At 46.8% G+C, this 22486-nt stretch overlaps 1 long non-coding RNA gene across 1 annotated transcript in view; it reads right to left on the reverse strand.

The window, feature by feature from the left end:
• Positions 1-22486, reverse strand: part of LOC106037323 (uncharacterized) — a 51623-nt gene that overhangs the window by 22588 nt on the left and 6549 nt on the right. Inside the window, exons 5-14 of the long non-coding RNA XR_010827856.1 lie at positions 21791-22063; positions 21103-21153; positions 20377-20446; positions 18927-19108; positions 17266-17448; positions 16945-17042; positions 15185-15317; positions 13642-15103; positions 8898-13536; positions 3746-8510 (exon numbers count right to left, since the gene is read on the reverse strand). This is a non-coding gene — a long non-coding RNA (uncharacterized lncRNA). The remainder of the gene's footprint in view (positions 1-3745; positions 8511-8897; positions 13537-13641; positions 15104-15184; positions 15318-16944; positions 17043-17265; positions 17449-18926; positions 19109-20376; positions 20447-21102; positions 21154-21790; positions 22064-22486) is intronic.

Here is a 22486-nt window from a genome sequence, read left to right on the forward strand (position 1 = left end):
TAGGAAATTTCAGCGCGTGGAAACACAGATATCCCTCCCATTTCGCGTGGTTGTACCGACAGAGGGTATAACTTGGGGCTGCGGGGAAAGACAGATGGATTTCTCCCTGCAGAGTCACCTCTAGGGACATAGTTTAAAAAGCAGGTAGATGTTACGAACAACTCGGATCATTTCAGTGCTTAAATTATATCTTCCAGTGGGAAAGTCCATTTTTTTCCCACAGTTTTGGGGAAAGTACCATCATCCTGTAAGACTCTCCAGCACGCATCAGCTTCTTAATAGTTGTTTTTATCTGAAAAACTCTTTTTGCTTCCTGTTTTGTCTACTCTGGTACTTGAGGCTTTATGCAACACTATAAATCAGCGATGGTCTCCAGCTATGAAACGTGGGCTATCAACGATGAAAGCAGACACATAGACTTCGCTTGACTTTGTGACAAGATAGTTTTCTAAGACTTATTTTCTTTACCTGCTCCTTTGCATAAAAGACGTTTAGATTTGGCGCTTAGTGATATGGTTTAGTGGAGGACTTGTTAGTGTTAGGTCAGAGGTTGGACTGGGTGATCTTGGAGGTCTCTTCCAACCTAGGTGGTTCTGTGAAGCCCACATGTGCCCTCAGTACCCTCATGGGATCTCCAAGCCCCACGTCAGAGGCAGCAAGTGGGCCCAGAGACTTGACTCTGACCCTAAAAAACATCCTTGCCAAACAATAGAAAAGCCAGATAATAAAAACAGGAAACCACAAGTGGTTTCACCCGTGCTAAGTTAAGCTGTTTAAAAAAAGTCATACCCTGATGTGTTTTGTGAGATGGGCTAGCCTGGCACCCTCTGGTTCCCAGCTGCTTTGTCTGCCACCATGCCTCGAGGTATCCTACGCTTTCCAGAGCATCACCATCAGCTCCCAGTCAGTTTTTCCGACACTGAAGAAATCTTGTTTTGCTGTTGTTGACAACCCCAGCTTGCAGCCAAATCTCCCTCCAAGCAATCTGGCTAATTGACAGGAAAGGATGAACTTCTCAAGGACCTCTGTCCCAAGGGAATTTGGACAATCACCCCAGGAGGAGGCCTTGGAGCTCTGAAGACTCCCTGAAGCCCCCATCCACTAGCAAAGAGATCACCGGGTTCTGGGTGATCTGCAGAGCCCAAAAGCTGCCACAGAAACACTGACAAACAGCATCACCTACCAGAGAGAGTAGGGGTGGCCCCTTGGGTAAAAAAGGGCCTTAATTCTGCTGCGTTTTAGAAGAAGGAAACCAAAGGAATTCACCATCATCTGAAACTAGAGGGAGGAAATGAGAGGTAAAGGTAAGTGTAACCTGGGAGAAAAGCACTTTGGGATCTCCAGGAAACACAAGGACCTTGTGTTTGCTTCTCATCAGGAAAATTAAAGATCTAAACAGCCACTGTACTTGAACTAAATCAGTTATTATACAAGTATTGTGTGTTGGAATGGGACCCCCAAGTTTTGTTTCAGTGATGCCTCTGTCTCTCTTCCTTCCTCTTTCCTTCCTTCTTCTCTTCCTCTTTCCTTCAGCAAAGCAGGAAAGAAGAAAAAGAGTCCCATAGTCAGCAATGCCTCACATTTAAAAAAAAAAAAAAGACAAACATTTTCAATAGCATTTTCTACCTTTCTTTTGTCTACAGTTCTGCTGGAGTTGGGTCCACAGAGAAGACTCCATCCCCAGAGATGCCTAAAGCTAAGACAAGGAGTCACACGAGCTGACTGAGATCTCACACCGTGGCCATCCCTGCTTGAGGCAGGGGTGGATCATTCTCCTCTAGAGTTACACCCAACCTAGTTTACTCAGTGATATATTACGCTGCAGGGTCTCAAACACCTTTGTGAAGAGAATGCTGATGGGAAACGTTGTTCCACCTTGCTCTAGCTGTCTCCAAAGCATCTTGTCTACAACCAGGAGGAGGAGGGCATTTCCAGAGGGATTGTCCCAACATAAATATCACTACACGAGAAGATACCTAGTTCAATATGAGTTCAAGAAGAGGGTTTGTCCCCGTGTTAAAAAAAAAAAAAAAAAAGAAAAGCACAAAAAAATAGGCTGATCAGTTCCTTAAGCTCTCTCTCTAATACCTATGGAGAAGGTGGGATGACTAACTTGCACCACTTTCCTTCTTCAGCAGCCAAGATGGTGAGACACAGCTCACCTACACAATAAAGAACAGATCAAAGACTGCTATATCGTAAATAGAATTTGTATCTAATAACACGATGCTGCAAAACAGGAAAAACACGCAAAGGATTTCACGCAAGGGTGTGCCTTAACTCCCCAGATACTCAGAGATGGATCGTTTGTATGAAGAATACAGCACACTAAGAGATTTGGTAATGTACAGTGCTCCTGGGACCCCGAATGAGGAAATGATCTCATGTTTTATCTTCAAAAAGTCCCAGCTTTTCAGTTCTGTAAAACTTCTGCAATCTGTTGTCTTCATTCCTATCCCAGCGCAAAGATAAATCTGCTTTTGTAAATATATTTAGATGAAAAAGAGTCTATCGAATTATTATTCTATTAACATTGAGCTTCAAGCTATCGCTCATTTTAACAGCACGCATACATATTTTCATGAACTGGCTTCAAAAATCAAAGATTATTCTGAATACATTTAAACCGACAGTAAGAATTACTTTAAATGATAAAGGGAAATTTGGAGAAATGAACCACAGGTTTGAAGACTAGAAGCGTTCACACTACGATAATAAAAAAATCACTTCCCCCAACATTTGTTTAAAATTAATAATTTAAGTATTCCTTCCTTATTGCCATCCAAGAAAGTCGTATGTTCTCTGAGATTAACATATAGATGCATGAAGCTATTAAAAAAGCTATTAAAATAGGTAGACAAGCATTAAGAAATAAGTGAATAATTCACAGTAACTTGGTTCCCAAACACTATACTTCCCAATTCCATCAACACTCCAACAGTTCCATTGAACACCTTTAGACAGAAAATATTTCTCAAACCAGTTTAGTAACTGCACAGAGCAATCTCTCTAAAAATGAAGATCCCTTAGCTCATTTATGAGTACAACACTCTCAAAAAAAGTCTCTAAAGATTGAGGAAAAAAATACATCAATGCCTCTATTCCCTAGTTTGCAATCGCAATCTGTCAGAAACTAATGAAATGCAAGAGACCCTAATTAACAGTTTGGGATTGCAAGTCTTGAGCTACACAAAGCTAATATTCAACCACACTCTTTGTATGGAAGAAACAGCAAAATCCCACCACAACCAAATGAGCAGACACCCAGACAGCTTCTTCTATCTATACCTCCATCAACACCAGCATGTTCTCCTCCTTCTCCTCTCCAAAACCATGACCTCTACTAACCACAACGTAGGCTCATGAAGAAAATCAACAGAAATAAGACACCTTTTTTTCCAAAAGCGGACATTTCATCTGGAAGCCAAGGCAAAGACCACCTTCTACACCACTGCATAGCTTGAAGATCCTGCTTCTCCACCACCCAGCCTCCTGGTGCTCCTCTAGCACTGCTACAACCCCACTGCCCAACCCATTACAACGTTGAGGGGGACACAACCTCATTCATTAACCCTCCCAGCTGATGGGTTAATTAGCATCACGTGTGATTGCATTCTGTCAGCAGTAAGAGCACTTGTCCCTATGGCCAGGGCCCCCATCTACACAGAAACCAATGCAAAGTTGTTGCACTTGGGTGGTGGTTTTACTACAGGGTTATCTTTACTTCTATTTTCCACCTCCGTACCTGAGCTGAAACGACACCTGAACACATTGCGCTGAGCTTGGTGAGCTCAGTGCTGTTCCTGCATCCAGAGGTGTGTGATGAAGTGCATTTGTCATGTCACATCTTCAGCATTATTTTTTTTTTCAGAGTTTTTTGATTGCTTTTGGATTTCTGAAGCAAAGCTACATATCTCCTCCTGAAAGAGAGGCTCTTCTCACTTGGGAGAATTTGGTAACGAATTGCAGATGTGTTCAAAAACAATCCACCAGCGCTTCCCCTTGCAGGTGAGCTGCATCTTTCAGTGCAAATTCTGAAGATGTTCTCAGAAACAAAGGACACCTGCAGGCAAACTACACTAGGGAGCGGAGAGCTGCTTTACGCTGAGATAAGACACTGGATGTGGGAAGCAGCGGTGATTTATGGGCTGCTGAGAATGTCCTGGTTTGTATCAGTTAAGAGAGTTCCAGCAATTGGTGATGGAGCAAGTAATTGTCTGTGTGTTTCCTCCCCTGGCCAACTTCTCGCAGGTATCCACAGCAGCTGCATCGTTGCACAAATTGGGTGATGAGGAAACGTGGCTTCTGGATGAAAGTGAAAGCTCTGACTCACTCCTTAGGGTTAATTGATAACTGAGGTAATCCACCTGGAACTAACTGTTAGCTGGCTTCCTGGTGTTATTAGGCAATTTTCATTAACAAAAAAAAAAAGAGAGAGCTCTCCACTGAAAAACTGAAAATAGGGTAGCATGGAGTCCATCCATCTGGCCAAAGACATGACAAGACCTAAAGTCATCTTCAGTTCCACTCTAGATAAAGTCTCGTGATGACTGCAGGCGGTGGAAAGGTTCCTACGTGTCCTACAACATTTTCCATGATGCAACGTGGTGTGATGGTGGCTGCTTTTGCAACAGAAAGTCTAAAGGGGGTTTTGATCTCCAACCCGTCTTTGAAGACCCATCTTGGGTCTTCAGAGACCCATCTTGGGTCTTCTTTGAAGACCCATCTTGGCAGTTCAGAACATTTCCTAATATCAAAGTATACAAATCAGTCCACCCTTACCGTGATTTTAACTATAAGGACAACACAAAGAACATGGGAATTAGGTTAAGTTACGCTACAATCAATAAACTTAAGCACATTGTTGAAATAAATTCAGTAGAGGTAGGATATGAATGATTTTCCTGGCATGTGTAAAATACCAGCTTACCAAAAGGACAGGGGACGAGACTGATGTCAGTGTTTCCATTTTGGGAAAAGTAGTTATGTCACAATTACATTTATTTTTTCCATCCTACGTCTATCATCCCTTCTAATTCTCCTATCTGCACAGTAAAGATGACACAGATGTTAATACGTCCATGCTGACCTCACTTTAAATTCATTCAAAGATGACTGGTTTCCGTTCTGGAGAAGCACAGATGTTTGATCTCTCTTCTTGCACAGATCGTCCAGGAAGATGGTAAAGGAGAAAAACACTAATGTTTACGAGTACGTTACATTTTTGCAAGGGCAGAGCATCATTCACATCAGACAGCAATGAACTAAAACCATCTTTGTTTCAGACTTCAAACGGAAACGTAAAACAAGTTGAGTCAATGGTAATCCCATGGAAACAAAATGCAACTCTCATCCCCAATCCTTTGGGTTTAGAGATACAAATCGTTCACCCGGCACGGGACTGTGAGGGGTGAGCCAACACACAGCTCCGAATCCGACAACAGACTTCCTCCGTTCTTATTTATTAACATCAGATGAGTATGTCAGGATAAGCACGACTTTTTCCGAGGTACCATTCATCCTCTCCCTTTGCTGGAAGGAGCCCAGAACTACGCAGTGCGTATCAGCTCTTGCCCATTCCTAGGATATTTCATCGTGCTCCAGAGAAATGTACTCAGGCATCATCCTCCACTTCAAGCACGTGCAGGATCACGCTACAAAGCGCGTGGTGAACTCCTTGCCCAGGCCGTATTTCCCCAAAGGACAGCTCAGATTCATCTCTTCTCTCTCCTACTGCCAAGAACGGAGGTGAGACGTAGTGGATGCAATATCACACACATTTGGGGCACATTAACTGAGGTCACCCAAGGTGCACGGTGCAACTTGTGGTCAGTTTTCCTCTCCTGTCTGCACAAATCCAGGTTAATCCTTGCGTGGATTACGCTCTGTAACTGTAATGACCAAATTTCAAGCCGCGATGACAAGAGGTGTGTCCGCACCGCACAGTTCTCCTCTCTGAGGCTGAAAGTTTGCGATTAAATGAGGAAATAAACCACCACAATGCATGTTTTGAAGCTCCACAGTTTGCTCTGTGGCTCTTCTTTGTACAGTATTTGCCTTCAGCCGCGAGGCAGAGATGGTCACCACGTCCCGACGCTGCCTGCGACATGGGGCCCTGCCTGCCCTCCAACGCAGAAAGATTTATGAGCCCTTCCTTCAATCTCACAAGCCTTCATTTGCACCCTTTAACCTCCCCCGAACCCGCAGTGAGTCAGCACAACTTGTCTGCCGAGGCAAGATTGATGCGCGGCTCTGGAGCAGATAAAGCCTGCCCCTGGGTCAGCCAGGAGGGGTTTTGGCCATATTATTGCTGTCCCTTCTCCCGTCCCATGCCCCCGGAGAAGGAGGGAGTTCAGGCCCTGCGTGAAGATGCTCCGGCTGACGTTGCCTCGCTGACCCTCCCAAGGCAAGCCAAGGTCACGGCACAACTCTGCTGCTCAGAACCAAGTTTATCTTCCAGCCTCTTTGCACAAATCTTGTCCCACAAGTGTTTTTGGGGCCGCTGGAGAAGTTTTCTTCCAAAGGGGAAGAAAACACGAGCGCTGTCAATTGGCACGTACGAGTGAGAACGCGGCTGGCAAAACTATTTTCCCTGGGGTCCTGGCCCAACCCTTCCCACATGGTCACATCCCGACTCCCAAAAGTCTCCCAGAATAAATAAATACAAATAAAAACCATGCCTAAATTTGACGCTGTATTGTGCTTTGGGGGGGGGGGGGTAGGGGTCAGCAGCGAGAGTGAGCTCTCCCATGAACCGACAGAGCCACAGACCTTGATCTGGGAAGTCAAACCTACCACCTTAAACCACTTTATTTCTCAGAAGTTGCTCTGCAAATACATCACGGCCTTCACGTCGAAGCAGCACTGCCTACAAATGCCACGGCATCAGATGCGGCTTCTTTTATCCCCAGCAGAGGAGGGCTGGGGGCTAACGCCTGAAAGGATGCTTTTCTTTGGCGACGCCGACAGTTTCCTCAGCAGATTTCTCCCCCAACCCCCTCCCACCCTAACCCACTTTCACAAAGGAAAAAAAAAAAAAACATAAATGGCTCCTGTAGTGTCTGCAATGTAAAGAATTAGCTGAATGGGAAGAAATGAAGCATGGTCTTTATGTCCTAGTTACAGTCAGTGCAAACATTGCCGCTAATCCCCGTTGTTGGAGGGGACTGGGGAAGAGGCACAGATAGATCCCACTGGGAACATTTTGTCTTCCTCAATCTACACTTGAGATCACATTTTTTTTGCGTAATAAGATTGAGCTGTATTAAGAGGCCTGTGTAAAACGTAAAGCTGGGGGGGATATTGTTCGCGGTTTCTTCCACCAACTGTAACACCTACAATCTTCATGTGCAGGGAGGTCTTAGCAACCCATTCATTTCGCAGGAGAGAAAGAAAGCTATTCATTCCCTGCAAATCCCCTTTTGCCATGGCAACCCCCCCCCCCTTCCCACCCCTTGCACACAACAGTTGTGCGCAGGGGCCGCTTAAAACAACACAACAAAAAAACAAACCTTCGCCCATCCCGCGCTGACGGTTCTTGCTTTGCATTTTCTGGCCGCCTCCAGCCCCTGCTCCAGAGCGGGACTAACCCAGTAACGGGGGGAGAGAAGGGACAGAAGCGATGCTGTCATTTTATCTCATCCCCTGCCACCCCTGGTGGTATCATACCGGTGTCCCCAAACAGGACCATCCAGGAGATGGCATGTCCTGTCCCCCCTGTGAGGGTGGTCGTGCCACGGGGACAACATAGGACACTTATTTCTGTTCTTTGTGCCAAGGAGAGGGTTTTGGTGTGCCAAACCCCAGTAACTGAGTAGGATCAGCCCTGTTTGCTGCTGTGCCTTCCACAGGAACGTGCCCATGGCCTCATCCCAAGAGCTGCTGGGGGCCAGCCCAGCTCCCACCCGTCTGGGGACCTCCAGCCATCCTTGGACACAAGTCCTACCGCTCACAGCTGCAAACAGCAACTCCAGTTTGTGTTGCTCGTGGAGCTTTTAGAGGGTTACCAAAGCTGTGTTCAGGCTGCAGGGGAAGCCACAGGGGATGCAGGGGCCTTCTTGGTATGACAGCTTCAGCTCAAGGTCTCCCTTCTGCCTCTCCGCCTCTCTCCTTTCCTCACGTCCCAGCCCTTTGGAGCCGTTAGACCTGCAGGGAGGGCTGGGATAAAGGAACAAGATTCCACATGGCCGAGGGTTTTTGGGACACCTACGTTTTGGTCTTGCACTCAGACCACATCTTGAGTTACAACTTCAATCAGGGCAACCGAAAGAAAGAGATAAATGACCTGCCACTGTCTCACTGGAGGAGAAACTCTTCCCAGAAGGTGTGATTCCTCTTGTTACCCTGAACAAGGACTGATGTTCTGGTACTGGAGTCTCATTTAGCAAGAAACGAAGCAGAGAAATGCCAATCAAAATCCAGTGCTGAGACGACAAAACCTCCTCAGTGTGTCTTCAGTTTTGCTGCATCACCACATCCAACACCTCTGCCGACACCAGTGCTTCCCACAGCTGAAAAACGCATCAATTTCTGGTTAACCTGAAATAACATTTAAGAATAAATAAGGGATTCGTGGCACAACTGCAATTTCATTAAGTAGAATTAAGAACTGGTTTTGATTGAGAATTAACGATTTGTTTTATTTTTATAAATGTAAAGGGAATGCAAAACGTCAGGAAATAAACTAAGTCTTTGCACCAGGCATTTTTAGAAGAAATCCCAGCAATACCACAGATTTTAGCCTGCGCTTTATTGTTGACTGAGGTAAACGAAGCCCTTCCGGTGACCCAGACTTTTCCCCACTACGTCCTGGGCATAAAACCTTTCCTCTCCCAGGCTGGCCAGTTGGTCACACCACAGCCTGTTAACGTGTAGATATTTTAAACACCCTCCAGAACCTTTGGCAAATGACTCCGCGTGGGTTTTTCCAAGTACACAACTGATTTCCTGATTTTTAGTGGCTCTCCTCCTTCAAGAGTTTATCATCTCTGCAGGACACCTCTGCCTTCCCAGAAGATCCAGCACATAGCGGGGTCTATCCCAGCTGCAGCCAAAAAAAATAAAAAAAAGGAATTTGAGAGCCAGTGGCAGCTCCTGTCTTCAGAAACCAAGTTGTCTGTTCCTAAAAATGCCATCCAATTCAGCTGAATGGCACTTTGCTGGACCGTACTCCTCTGCATCCCCAATAATGAGCTTTTGAGATGGCTTGCTTGGATGTCTAGAAGTTAGTCGAGATGAAGCCCACCAAAAAGCCTCCCCAGAAATAAATCCTTTGGTGACAGACTTTGGCTCACAGGACACACCGCAACCGCGGGGCTGGGGTGAGAAAAGGGAGGAAAAGCAATCCAAAGGCCCCTTCGCTCTCAAATTTGCGCTCAGAAGGCCCTGACATGAGTAAAGGCAGATTAAAAAGTAAGCGGCTGTAGAAATTACAGCTCCCAGCTGTCTGGCCCGCCTCTTCCCCCCACAGCGTCCCCGTGTACATGGCACAGACAGCCTGGCTCAAGCAGCAGCTGTTAAACCACTGGAAATTTCACAGAGATTTGGGCTTTCTTTCATATGGGAAGCGTAAGCTGCAGCTGTTGAGCAGCTGCTCTGTGGGAGCTTAACCACCAGCATGGCAGAGCCGGGGACGCTAGCACAAGTACCTGGGAAGCAGGAGCAGCCAGAGCACCCCCTTTGAACCTGCCTGCATCTGAAGCTCGGGGCTTGGTCCTCGGTCCACACCCGAGCTTCATTTTGGCTCAGGAACGTGCTTCTTGAAGCTTCTCTTGCTGAGATGTCCTCTGCTTTGGCTCCCAGATGAAACCCAAAGGGAAGGTGCGTTGCAGAAGTGCTCCGATGCCTTCACGGATCTGTTCCACCTCTCCTCATCCTGGGAGTCCCCAGAGCGTTCAAGAATGGGATATTTGGATATCTCCAAACGCTTCTCACCTAACGAATCCTCAAAACCTTAAACACTGATGATCATTTGGTGTTTGTTAGGCTCCTCAGTACTGAAACGAAGCCTTGGGTTCATCACAGGGCATTCAGGAAAGACACGCCAGTGCAGAAGCTCGGACCACGTCTCTGGGGGGTGTAGGACCAGGCTGCAAGGGAATATCTCCTTGTTTGGACATTCAGACTTGATACCCACTGAAATTCTCCTTTTCTGGAGAGATTCAGCTGCTGACAACAAGCACAACCCCTGGGCAGCTGTGTCACCGTTCAACGTTACCTCCGTCGGTGTTAGCAACAGCGTATGGCTGCATGGGAGCTGCAGGGACCCCATTTGCTCCTTTAAGCCTCATTAAAAGCAAATTGGCTTCAGCACCTGGATGAACGCTGCCTTTCGACTTCAAAAGCTGTGCTGAAACAAAAGGTTGTATTGTTACGCAAAGGGCCACAGCCGTGCCCAAACAAACAGGCTCAGATGTCCCTCAACAAAAGCAGAATTGTTGCCTCTGTTGTTGGGACTTGCAGCTCCCGAAGTCCCCGAGCTGCCCGAGAGGGCCGGCCCCAGCCCCATGCTGCTGCTCCACACCAGCTGGCCTTCTCCCACCCACTGGGGCTCGACGCTTCCTATCCGTTCTCTGTGCCTTCCTCCAACACAAGAAGATGCTCAGGTGCGGCTGTCCGAGGGTCCAGTGATAGAGTCAACAGATGAAGTATGACCATTGATTTATAACGTCAGCTTCTTGATCAAAAACTGTCAATGCTCCACCATTTCCAGTGGAAAAACCTTTGGCATAATCATAACGTTCTCTTAATTTTACTATAGCCTCCATATCCACTCCAGACAGGTAAAGAAAAGCCAGCAGAACATCAGCAAAATCTCTCTTTAGAAGAAGAAACTAAGTAATTTCTGTACATTACTCTTCTTACAAAGAGAGCTCTAATTCATCTCATCCACTGATCCCATAAGCAGCAGGGAAGACCTTGTCATCCCACTGCTCTCAAAAAGGAACTGCGTAAAAGCTGGAGACAAAAATCAGATTGCTCATTGCTTCCACGTCTTCTGCTGTATTAGGCGTTGTGTAGAAAACTAAAAGTAGATCTATTTAACTGGTTGGTACTTATTAAAAAAATATTTACAACAAATGATCAGTTCCAGTGGCATAATCAGGCCCCCCGATAAGGCAGACAAATTTGTGTACTATCCACTGGAAAAAAATAAGCGCTGAAGAACACTATTGCGTATCCCCTCTGTTGTGGAGTATGTTTTTGCCACAGACACTCATGGTGCAAATGCTTTCCTAATTTCTTTGCCTGGAGTTAATTAAAAGCGAAGTTCAGGCTGCACATTTTGAGCAGTCACATCCCCAACAACGGCTTCATTGAGGATGTATATTAAAAATAAATAAAATGCTTGCTCCGGTTTAAGTCGTAGCAGCCTCCGCCAAAAGATATAACACTGTCAACACCAAACTCCTGAAGCAGAAAATGCTCTGCTGGCAGCACAGCCCCTGCGAGAGCACCCAAGTGGCTGCAGGAGCCTCACACACACGTTTCGGGGCGATGGAGCAGAGAAGTGTTGGGAGATAAGCAGTGTCAGCGCTGTTGCCTGGACTATTTCAATTTAGGAGCAGGGGAGACCTCAGATCTACCCACTCCTGAATTTCCCAGGGCTTTTGGATTTGTGTCGCGGCACGAGTTTGTCTATTCTCGCCCTTTGACATGCTCTCAAAACCAACAAGGCTGTTGAACTCCCGTTGAGGAGCAGCATTTCCAGAGGCTGGCACGTTCTCCACCTCCCCAGCCCCAATAAAAAAAAAGACAAAAACCCAAGCAGCACAACCAAACCTTCCTCACCCTCCTCTACACAAATCCCCCAGGTGCTGTGATGTGAGGGAATGGACCTGTAGGTTTCAGGGTGGGCAAAAGTGGCAAATATTTCAAACCCTAGAGAACTTACTTCATGCAGCATCATCTCTCCTTTCCTTTTAAAGACAAGATTTCATGCCTTTGGAATCTCAAGAATTTTGGAATCAGCTCCGATAATTTTTATTAGGTGAGAAATATCGCAGTGCTAATTGACCTTTTTGATCAGCAATCCTGAAATATGCCTACGCGAGGCCGCTGATAAAATCTGCGGGTAGTATTAGCATTGGCAGGACAGCAGCTAGCAGGGAGGGCAGGGCAATTGCACGGGATGACGGGGATACCTCAGCCAGCCAAAAGTATTCAGACAAATCCCAGTTTCACCGAGCTGTGTGGAAAGTTGCAGTTACAGTTGGTATCTACGCAGTGGGAAAATATGTCCTGGAAGGTTTCAGTTGGAAAGGGTGCGGGGGCTGCGTCTGCAGTGATGGTGAAAAACTGTTAGCAATGCAAAAAAAAGAAAGTTTTGATAAATTACTCACAGGTAGAAGTAGTATTTTCAGGTGCCTGCACCAAGAAGCAAATCCAGCTGTATATTCAGCCACCATCCCAAGGGGGATCCTTGGGAAAGCATCCTGTGCATGGGCAGACCCAAACTGCCCCCACAGCAGTCACCCCAGGCCCACGATCTGGGGAGAGGGGGATGAAGGGCTCGGCCGAGCCGCTCGTGGTCAGGGTACTCGGAGATGAATCAGGATCTGTGCTGGCCCTCGAAGCTAGAAGACTTGCTCTAGGCTAACAGCGAGCTAAGGAGAGGCTGGGAAGGTCTCGCGGTGGGCTCCATCCACCTGGGGATCTGGGCGTGCCCCCAGGAACACCCCCCCCCCCCCCCAGCAAAAGGAGGGCTCAAGGGGGTCTTGCTCATTGCATTTAAGAGCTTAGATGGGGAGGAAAAGTAAATGGGTGCTAATGGGACAGCAGCAGCTGAAGGCAGACAACTGCAAATTGAGAGTGAAGTGCCTTTTGGCAAAGCACTCGGTTACTCGCATGGGAGATGATAGATCTGCATTTCTTGATGTCTTCAGCCCCAGACGGTGCCTTTCTCAATGGCGTGCCTCAGCCAAATACAACCGACTGTGAATAATGGGGGGAAATAAAGAGGAACTGGATAACTTATCCTTTGTTGAAGAGGCCCTTGGCAGGGTGAATCAGCTTTCGGAGGGAAGCACCACTTGGTAAGAAGGACTCTCCGAGGCATGGCCTGTTCTTTTCAGAGTAAGAAAAACCTCAAAGAATCCCATCTAGTTCTTCCTGCTGTGCTAGCCAGCCCTGATCCTACTCAGGGGACAGCTTTGTCTCTCTCCAGTTGTGTCAGGATATTTGTCATCACTGCAGAGGGGAGTTCTCAGAAGTCGCCGGGTGCTTTAATCCTTCCCCTGCAGAAGCCAGCTTCTCTCCAAGTTTATTTCTCCTCCTCTTTCTGAGAGCCGGGCAAGCGTGAGAGAAGCCTGTGGCCTGGGCATGCCAACGAAGCCCTTGGGGGGAACAGAAAAGCCTCTGAGTAAAGCACTTCATCCACAATATCAGTAAAAATGCACTTAACTGGAACTCAGCAGGGCTTGGGTCGGTCAGAAGGGAGTCTCTGCGCCAAGGATGACCGTGGGGTTTGTAGGGGATGCAGTGTATCGGGGCAGCAGGTCCCAGCATAAATCCATCTATCCATAAGGACAACACATTCTAGAAAAAAAAAAAAGCAGAAATGCAGCCATTTAAGAAATCAAACCCATTACGGTGAGAGGCTCAGCTCTCAGCTTTTAGGAAAACACGTGTCTGTGTCCTTACAGCATCACTGCTGTGGCCATCGCGTCGGAGCAGGATGCTGGAAGGTGTTAGCTCAGCAATAAATCCTTTCAGAAATTCAGGACGAGTTCCTGTACGTACAACACGATGTTTTCTGCCCTGGTATTGACAAACTGAGCAAACTGAAAGGCAACGACACCTTTATTTAGTGTTTTTTTTTTCTCCTCCATTCTTAGAGCTGAGCAACGTAAAAGCTCATTTCCTTAGCAGCCTGTGCTGTAGGGTTTCCCTTCCATCCAAAGGCTCCTGGTAGACACCTTGCCATAACTTTATGCTTATGAAATTGCTCCAACCTCTGCAGCTCGGCTCTCCATCGAACAATGCATTCTCTGTGAACCTCTGAATAGAAAACATCAGCCCATGGTGATAGAGCTCCATTTAGCACCCAGCCCTAGACATGGGATAAAAGTGCTTTTCAACGTGTACTTGGGGGAAAAAAAAAAAGTGTCTTTTAATGCTCACACAGTACTCCTTTTAAAACGCTAACACCACTTAAGGCTATTGATAAGAAGAAGTTGGGCTAATCTTAGCGAGAGGTTCCCACGACCTTTCAGTACGTGCAACACTGCAACTCTTCGTAAAATTATCTTTGCAGGGAAAACAATGTAAAATATACCAAAAGGATTCGGAGCAGACAAATGACCGCTTGTTAGGAACCCAAAACATAAGCAGAGATGTTGGTATGAACCTGGTGCTGAGGCTAGCACAATCCAGAGTGGTTCGGTGGGAATACTGAGGAGCAAAATAAGAGCAAGTCAAAGGCACCAGCAGTGATTTCATGCACCTGGGGAACTCCCTGCCCTGTGATATCCTCTCAGATAGGCTGAAGTAGTGAAGCAGCAGGGATAGAGACAGTGATTCTCTTCGCTTTCTTCGCAAGAACAACAGAAAACTCATATAAAGTTTTTAAACCTCTTTTTTTTAGGAAGCAAACCTGTGGAAGTTTGCAAGAATCAGTGGATATTAGATGCTGTGAAATGAATCCTTAAGCAAACTCACGTAAGCCAGCAGCAGCGTGGTCTGAAGAAAGGCTGGATCAGAGAAGAGAGACAAAAGGAGATTTCTCCTCCCCTGTGTCTCTGTGTACAGTAAAGCGTGCTCGCCAAGAAGCTGCTCAGCACCTCTGCCAAACAAAGCTTTTAGTCTGCATGTCACAGCCGGCCAGGCAGACTGAAATCCCGAGGAACTACGACAGCTGGAATAAAATAGGAATCTTGGCAGAGCAAACGGCTCCAAACGGTGCAGGATAGTAACAGAAAAACTTGGAGGGCTTGGGAGATCATCCTGAAGTGGAAAATGAAATTCGAACAGGTCTCGCGGTGCAGGAAGAAGCACGCTTTTGAAACGTGTCACCTCGTGCCACTCTTTGGGGGGAGTAACGCTCAAAACCAGCTAGCTGGAAAAGTCATCGGTTTTCTAGTTCAGAACCAGACCTTTTCCACGCCTAAACGATAGGAGAAGCATTTCAGCCTTTTTATGGCATGGAAAAAATAAAAATAAATAACTCAAACTCCCGAGACTGCACCTTTGGCTGCCATTGCAGGATGGTGGTCAGACACGTGCTCATAGCCAGGCTGGTGCCCCTGGCTATTGCTCCGGTGCGTATCCTGATGTGATCTCTGGGCTTGCCACTTCACAGGCCAACCTCCAGCAATCCCCTTAAAAGCAGCAACAAAAAAAAAAACAGAACAGAGTTGTTACAGAGGGGTTTTAGCACAGAGGTTCCCCCCAGCACACGTATGGGGTTTGTACTGGTACCCTTTGCCCAGATGTCCAGAAGCCTAACTTCTTCAGCATGTATTTAAACATTTCTTAAACTAAAACTTATTCACTCTGATGCAAATGCGCACAAAAACATGCAAAAAACAAACTAGATTCCTTCATTTTCATCAACCCTTGGAGATGACAGCAGTAATTTTCTACAGGCTGTCTTCTTAACATTTTTTTTTTTTAATGTGGCTATTATGAGACAGAACCTGCAGTTTTGACTCAAGTAAAACTCTTTTTCTGCTGTCAGTGAGCAGTTTTTTTCCCAGTAAAAGCCATCATTTTTTTTTTTTTTTACTAGTAACAGCTGTTGTCCTGGACTCAGCTCAGCAGCACCCGCTTTCCTCATCAGATGTGCCTGATACAAGCTTCACTTTTGGAAAACCAGGCAGAGCACAGACCTTTGGCTTTCTTCTTTTTAACCAGCTGCAGCTTGAGGCATCCCTGGCCTTCAGGGATGAGCAGGGCACGAGTTTGGCCCCCTGATTTCGGTAAGAGTTCGGTGACTTTTGGCATCACAGCATCAGGATGAAGACAGCTCGCCGGGCTCATTGCTGGGCGCTGCCCAGCGACAGAGAGGAAGACCAGACCCCAAACCACAGTGCCTTGAACGCTTAAACATCAATCCTCCTGTGCCCCCACCGTTGTCGATGGGATTTGGGTTCCTAAACACCTTGGTAGTCCTGGTAGATTCAGAAAAAAATGATCTTTTTGCTGCCGTTCAGTGCAATGCCAGACACTTCAGCTTCCTACAATCAGCCTCAAGGCTTCTTTGTCTAACGCGACTTATTCGTAATTACTCAAGCTGCTAATTTTACTCTCATGGAAATGGCGCTGGGATGCAAAGCATGAAGGCAGCTATGCAGATGGGGGATAATGGATGGCAGGAGGAAAGAATGAAGCTTGCATGGCGCAAGAATGGTGCTGGGTGCTGAGCAGCTTCCAAACAGAGAAGCTTTGGGGAAGTCCCTAGAAAATCAGGTGGTGCAAACAAGCTCCTCTTCAGATGAAGCACGGAAAAGCTGGAAGGGTGAAACATTCCTTATCAGCTGGAAAAAATCCATCCTGGTGCCACAGGGCTCCCCACTTGAGCACCACAGGCGTCTCTTTTAGCACCAGGTCTGAAGTTCAGCCACCCCAAAGGCAGAGCCCTCGGAAATCCTGACCCAGCCACCTCCAAGGTCTTTGTGTCTTCATTTCCTCTGTAGGCAAACTCCAAATGCTGCCTTTAAGCTCATATTTTGTCACCGCATCTCCACCTGGCAGCTGAGTGGCCACATCCAGGGAATAAATACGCGGAGTTGAGCACTCAGCCACCAGGTCCTCTCTCGCTTTTGGATGCAACGTCAACGCGAGCAGATGCACGCAGCAATTATCAGGAGGCTACCCTAGACACTTCTATTTCAGTGCCTGTATTTACCCACAGAACCAGCACTTGGTTTCCATCTCAAACCTCATTACTCTTTAATAAAAGGAGTTCACGCTCAGTGCATGCATTAGCTCCCTGGCTGGCCTTACCCTATATTTGGCATGCCGTAAAGACGTCAGGAGAGGACAAGATGAGATTCCCACAGAAAGCTGATGTTGTTACTTGTCTCGCATAACGTTGAGAAGTGCTGAAAAGCAAAATGCAGCCTTTAAAAAAAAACACAACTATCAGAAGTTCAATGAATTCAACAAGTTAATAGACTTCAGCACTAATTTGCCCAACAGTAAACCTTCACTTACAAACCACAGATGTGGGCTGAGGTTTTCACATGTCTCTGTTAATTTTTAACATAATGCGTCTGAGCCCTACGGCCAGCATTTTCAACCTTTATTATTTCCTGGGCCTCTAACCTTTTTCCATGGAGGGTTTGGCCATGTGTGCAGGGACGTTGGTGGTTCATTGACTTTCCCTGGCTTCTTTGCACGGGTCCCCTGCAAGGCGCCCGTGGACTTCTGCAGCCCCACAGACCAAAAAACAGGTTTTGCTCTGCATTTCTTCTTACAGAAGAGAACAAACAAAGATTTGGGATCTGTCTTCATTAATGGAAACAAGAGAAGATGATGTTAACCTCTAAGAGAGAAAGAGAGATTCCAGCTGCTTCTATCTAGAAGAAAGAGCAGCAAGTGCCAGCCAACGTGCTGAGCCAGCTAAGGACGATCTCTGTAATTGAAGATAACCTTAAGAAAGCATTTTCTTGTTTTATCTTCCTTTATCTTTGTTCCTTTACTCCAAATCTATGTTTTCAGTCCTCTTTCATCTTCCCGTCTTGTCTAGCGGTGCGGCTGGGTGAGCACGAGCCGAGACACAACAAGGTGTTCTCCTCCCCGGCTGTGCAGAGCCTTCAAACAGGGATACAGGAACACGGCGACCCAGCTCTGGCACCCCAAGGTGCTGCTCCAGTGGGCGAGGAGGTTTGCTTTGGGTCAGACACAGCTTGGTCACGAGCTGGCAATGGTCCCACGCAGGAGGAAAAAAGTGTCTCCTGTGACCAAAATCTCAAGAAAGGTCTGATCTACAGATCACAGATGGATGATAGAAGATAGATGGATGTGTGCATGAACCCACAGTCTCTGAAAAACGTGCAGTGATCACCTAATATCTGCGTACTACTCATCAGGGACAACTCACCTACACCTTGATGCTCTCCTTGGCCTCGGTACCTCACTGAAACTGTTGGGGCAAGAGGTATCTTAAGTCAAATAACATCCTATGTGGTGTGACAGCAGCTGATGCTGTTCAGAACTGCTCCTCAGCTTTTAATGCCATTTTTGTTTCAGCTTACCCACTGCCTTGTCTCAATTTTAGCCATCTTTATCCATATACATAGCCACGTAAGTACTTCCAGCTCTGCCAAGCCACAACGGGCAACTTTCCGTGTGAGGCCCTAATTTATCACGTGGCCAAAATCCCTCATGTTTTGGGTTTTCAAACGCAATTTTGTGAAGCAGCACGCTCTCAGGCAGTAGCTCAGTGTGTCTATCTAATCACAATTTTTAACAGTCCCTACGATGCGTTGGGTTGCAGCTACATGAATCAGTGCCTTGTAAGAGAACAGAATTATTTCTCGAGTCTTGACCAGGTAAACAGTGGTTTTAACATATCCAATATTCTCTGGAAGTCAAATTACAGCCAAATAATAGACTGAGGCACTTCCAAACCCTGTAAAATGTACTGAAAACCAAAACACTTCCATACCTGCTCGACAAAGAAGGTACAAAATTATTAACTACTCTGCATGGGGCTGCGGTTTTCCCCTCCTGGGAGGCCATTAGCACAAGCTTTCAGTTCCACATGGAAACCACATGCACTTGTTACAGTTGTACGTACTGAAAATCATCAGCACTGTATTATCCTTTCACAAAGCTGGAAACGTGCCCAGAGAAACTCCACGATCCTTCAGCAGGCATCAGAGAGAAGAAAAAGCATTCCCGTTTCCATCGTATGTCTTCTTTATATCTCTAAAAGATAATTTAAGATTAAAAGCAAAGCCAAGTGGTGGAATTATGCTTACCTGAGCCTTGCACATCTGGAGCAGAATGCTACCTTTCGTGATGGGATAAGAAAGAAAATCAGAGCATCCTCGCTCTCCTACACTGTTGCTGGCTCAGATTCACGGTGTTTAGCAGTTTCTTTAAAATCTTAGCTCCTGAGCTTCTGTGATCGAGCTACAGTGATTTCAAGCAGTTTTCTGTGCTGGGAAGACGACATAGGTAAGTGATTAATTTCTGGTTAATTATTTTAATCAGTGCTGAGGGTGACGCTGAATTCCAGTGCTCCTCTAGGAGAGAGGTGAGGAGGGACAGTTTCAGGCGACACCTTCACTTCTAGAAATGTCCACATCCAAGCAAACGGTTGACACCCATGCCTAAGCTATCGCTGGAAACCTGGCACCATCAAGCACCTTCGCTGAGCTCGAGAGGCCAAAGGAGAGCCTCTCCTACAGCTGCATTTGGGGCTGCTGATATAAAGCACAGTTGCGTAAGTTGTGACAGCTGCCAGAGAAAAACCATCAGGCTGATAACAAGTGTCATGAGGAAGTAGAGACCTCGTGGCATATCCAAACCCTGCGGCTTCCTAGACTAATCTTGTGTCCAAATCCACACAGCATTTCCGAGTACAAAAGCTCTTGCTGTCCAGTACTAAAATCTGGCCTTGCTCCTTTTTGGATGCTGTCCTAGCCTGGAAACCCTCCTGGTCCCTGGTGTAGGCTATGTCTATAACCTAACCTCACAAGAAACTCCAAGCACTTTAAGCAAGCTGAACAAATATTTGAACGAGGCAGCAACAGGGTGTCTGCAGAGCTGCCTTCTGACCTGCTTGTGCTTTCCCAGCTCTCCAGGCATCTTGTTTTGAAGAGGCTTCTGCTTCCAGAGCCCAGAAGGATTTCTGAAAAATCCCCCTTAGGACTGAAGCCTCAGAAGCCCCGTCCACACACAAACTCTTGTGCAACGGGCTACTGACCGAGTTCAGGACCTCTAGGCACCGCTGCAACAGATTATTTTCTTTCCAGCTGCATTTCTCCTTCCATCGTGTTTTTGCACGCATAATCATAGAAAAACAGAAGGAACTATCAGGAAACAAATTTTTCATTTTCTCTTTCGGGCTCCTCAGTTCAAAGGCTGCTTTCCTAGGAAATAATTGCCCCAAAAATCAGCAGACAGCACTTCTGGAGGGGCGGGGTGGTGGAATTTTTTCACCTAAATTCTGCTGCCTACAAAAATAAGAAGCTGACAGCACCAAGGAATGGTTCTGCCTCTATGAAGCGTTAAAAATCAGTCCGTTTTCCAAATTTGGGGGGAAAAAAGGGGGAAAATGGTTGCCAACACCTATGTCAGCAAAAATATTATCACTCGATAAAGTGTTACTGGAGAATTGGGTTATAGAGATGCCAGTCAGAGTACAGAATAAAGTACATTGTTGGAAGGGGCTGTTTCCTTGTTGCACCAGATGATAACACCTACCTTACAAACATCCAGCTACAGGTGGAAAAGCCACCCACGGCTACCGAGGAGTGCAGTTCATCTTCAGAGCCTGGTCGGAAGGGAAAGTAAAAAAGGGAAAAGGGTTGAGGATGTGCATTAGCAGAACTAAAACCATTAATAAGCAAAATTAAGCGACCCACTTCAACAGGTTTTCAAAATACACGTCTCCTGAACACCTACGTGCAAGACTGACCTATACGATTCTCCCCAAAGTCCTGGCCCCTAAGTTCACAGCAAATGATCCAGGCATGAGAGATTTTTAATATTTTACTGATACGAGATTGCACTGGGGGTTTTCTTTGAGCAGCAGCAGCTGATGGCAGCGAACCAAATTCCCCATCTAACATTTCAAGGAAACGAGAAGTGCCTCAGCCCGTGATGAAAACGTCTTCTGTCAGTGCGTAGCGTGCACATATCCGCTGAGTTCATTCGGCAGAAATCCCCCTCTAAAGCGGTCTGAAGCTTTCTCAGAAGACGAATCCCTGAGAATTTCTCTGAAGCGAGGAATTTCTCTTTGCCAGAAGTGTAAATTTGATGAAAAAAATTAGTTTTCCAGTACTTAGAGAAAGCTTTCTCAGTGAGGTTTTCTTTTAAATGCTTCTGGTAGGCTTCCCCTTCCCCAGTCAGCCTCTCCGAAGGGATCCCACAGATCCTTCCCAGCAGGACGGGATGCTCTAAGGGCCAGTCCATTCCCCCAGCACTCACCTTACGCAAACAGCAAGGAAAACCTCATCGGGCCACTGTTGCTTCTTCCCCCTGAAGACAAGAAGCACAAAATTTGGATGAATTTTGGCCAGAAGGAATTGTATTTGTCTACAGACTGTAGGATGAGCCTTCCCTCAGTGATCTTACAGCTGGCACGCCTGGTGATTACAGCCAGGGCTTCTTCCCACTCATGCCCCGCTCACCCAGGGAAGCTGCTGCTCCCATTTCAGCTCTCCTCAGCACCTTTCACAGCACGCCAGGCAAAGGTGCAGGAGCAGAGCCCTGAGAAAACACTGCTACCTGCTCTCTTTTGGAGGCACATCTCAAAAAACTATTTTCTATCTCCTTTTCGTACGAAAGCCCTGAAAGCCCAGCCTAGATGGTTGAGACCAGCTGCACTTCGCTTCTTCACTAGAAGCTGAAGGGATGAGAACAGCCTCACCGATACATAAATTTCATGGGAAACGAAATATTTAAGTGCTGGTAAAGCTCGGGATCACACTCAGCCCGGCACAGCGGCAGCAGACAGGTGGATGGGGTCCTTTAGGTCCTGAGGAACAGCAAGTTCTTTTTTTTTTTTCCCCTCTCCTGGAGCCTCATTCCAAAAACGCTGGCAAGTTATTTGCTTGCAGAAATATTCAGCTGAGTCTGGGACTGCCCTTCCTGAAGCCGGTGCGGGACTATTTACCTGGGCAGAGCAGAGCAGGGCGTCACCTTGGCTTGGGTCTGATCCGGTCACCCAACAGCCAGCCTGGGGCCATAGCACGGATGAAAAAGAAATCCCTTTTCCTCCTCTGCTGGGGGAGGAGGCAGCCTGAAAGTTATTTTGACTCTTTACAGAGCCTGCAAGGAGGCTGAGAAGGTGAAGACAGCTTTGCTCACTCTCCTGTGCCGTTCCCCTGTGCATCTGAGCCCGCGGTGAGGCGGGTGGTCGAGTTGTGCGGGATTAGGGAGAAAACACCTGTATTAGGCGAAGGCAAGGGATATTAGAGGGTCAAAGGCCATGGGAGAAAAAAAATCACAGTCCTACCCACAGGAGGAGCAGCAAGAGCATATTAGGACTGCAGGCATCTCCTGTCTAAACCTTGTTGACCATTTTCCCCTCATCGACAAAGCTTTGAGGAGGTCACGTTGGGAAACTGTGCTGTAATTTGCCCCACTTCCCATCCTTTCTCTCCGATTTTCTCCCTCGACTTCTGCCATACTAAAGATGCATCAGGATGGCACCCACGTCCCTGCTGCAAGGGGGGACGGAGGCCAGGGGGGTTGCAGAGAACACGTCACAGGGACGGGTGTCCTCTGGCATCCCCAGACAGCACTCATGGTCCCAAGAGGATGAAGGTCTGACTTCCCAGGGCATTTTTTTGGGGGGGGTACAACACTT

This window comes from Anser cygnoides, chromosome Z (genome assembly GCF_040182565.1).
Source record: "Anser cygnoides isolate HZ-2024a breed goose chromosome Z, Taihu_goose_T2T_genome, whole genome shotgun sequence".
NCBI lineage: Eukaryota > Metazoa > Chordata > Aves > Anseriformes > Anatidae > Anser > Anser cygnoides.